This window comes from Priapulus caudatus, unplaced genomic scaffold (genome assembly GCF_000485595.1).
Source record: "Priapulus caudatus unplaced genomic scaffold, Priapulus_caudatus-5.0.1 Scaffold648, whole genome shotgun sequence".
NCBI lineage: Eukaryota > Metazoa > Priapulida > Priapulimorpha > Priapulimorphida > Priapulidae > Priapulus > Priapulus caudatus.
This window is the reverse complement of record NW_014577709.1, coordinates 24,632-26,016: the sequence shown is the minus strand read 5'-3', so window position 1 is coordinate 26,016 and position 1,385 is coordinate 24,632. Positions and strand designations below refer to the sequence as shown.

The 1,385-nt window shown below is 42.3% G+C and overlaps 1 non-coding gene across 1 annotated transcript; it reads left to right on the top strand.

Annotated features, from left to right (window-relative positions):
* Positions 1-151: 151 nt before the first annotated feature.
* Trnaa-agc lies at positions 152-224 on the top strand. Its single transcript has one exon. It is a non-coding gene; the product is annotated as a tRNA-Ala (tRNA).
* The last annotated feature ends 1,161 nt before the right edge of the window (positions 225-1,385 follow it).

The window sequence follows — 1,385 nt, the reverse complement described above, 5'->3', positions numbered from 1 at the left end:
AAATGGTAGAGCGGGATCGATACACCCGTCCTCCACTTATTTTCTGGAAGAGAACACAATAATATAACGTATTTTTAATTTAGATGTTTAGAGTTAACTTCTAAATTTAACGTTGAATCTTAGAGACATGTAGCAGCGCACCATATAAAACGGGGGATTAGCTCAAATGGGAGAGCGCTCGCTTAGCATGCGAGAGGTAGCGGGATCGATACCCGCATCCTCCATAGTTTTCCTAGAAGTTGTAACACAACCACTAACATACACCCTTTAGCTAAATTCAAAGCATAATTTTGGACCTTACGGAAGTTTTAATATTAGGAATTTAATGGGGGATTAGCTCAAATGGTAAAGCGCTCGCTTAGCATGCGAGAGGTAGCGGGATCGATACCAGTTCATCGATACGGTTTCATGCATGCAGTACGGACTAAAGAAAACTGCATAATATAGCTTGCTGAGAGAGAAAGAGCAGCGAGGGACAAGGGAGGCAAGGGAGAATGACGGGAGGGGATGAAGTAGGAGTTCCAGGGCAACTACAGGCTATGGCGCTCTCCTAATTATAAACACAGATGTACTGATAACAATTAACTACAGAAACCTATGCTGAGATACCCCCTAATTACCATACTAAATGCATATTCATTACAAAATATAGCTCCTCTGCTGAGATATTGATCATGCGCTAGCACACTAACGTAGCCAGATTGTGTACTGACTGGTATATACAGCGGGCACCTTACATGCAATGTCTTCTTTCTATTTCTATGAGTTCTTCTTTCTATGAGGTGTACTGATAGAAAGTTATCATATAAATCTATGCTAGAATCTCTCCTCTCCATTTTAAATACATAATTTTCGCAAAATATTATTCCTAACGGTCGATGTTGCGCATGCGCGAGAACCGTTTCAGGCGTACTGGACTGAAGTAAACTGCATAATATAGCTTGCTGAGGAAGAGAGGGTGGGAGACAGAGGAAAGGCGGCAGGAAAGATACCTAAGGGGCGGTAGAAGAAGACTAAGACTGAGCGATGGACAAGGGGGCACGACAGAAGGACGGATGGGGGTGAAGTCACAGTTTTGTACTCTACAAGCTAGGGCGCTCTACTAATTATAAACACAAGTGTGGGTCTACTGCTAACAATTAACTACAGAAATCAATGCTGAGTTACCCCCTAACCACACATTGTATTACATTGTATTGCATTACATGTATTACGAGCTCTTGTTACCATGTATAGTGAAGTGTACAGTGAAGTTTACACTGCCAACTTTGTGTTGGCGAATTGCCGAATTGTACCAACTTGGCAATTTCGCAACTGACAATCGGCAGTGTAAACGCAAAAGTTGTACGCCCAAACGATCGATAGCAGCTAGTTGGGAGGTTGTT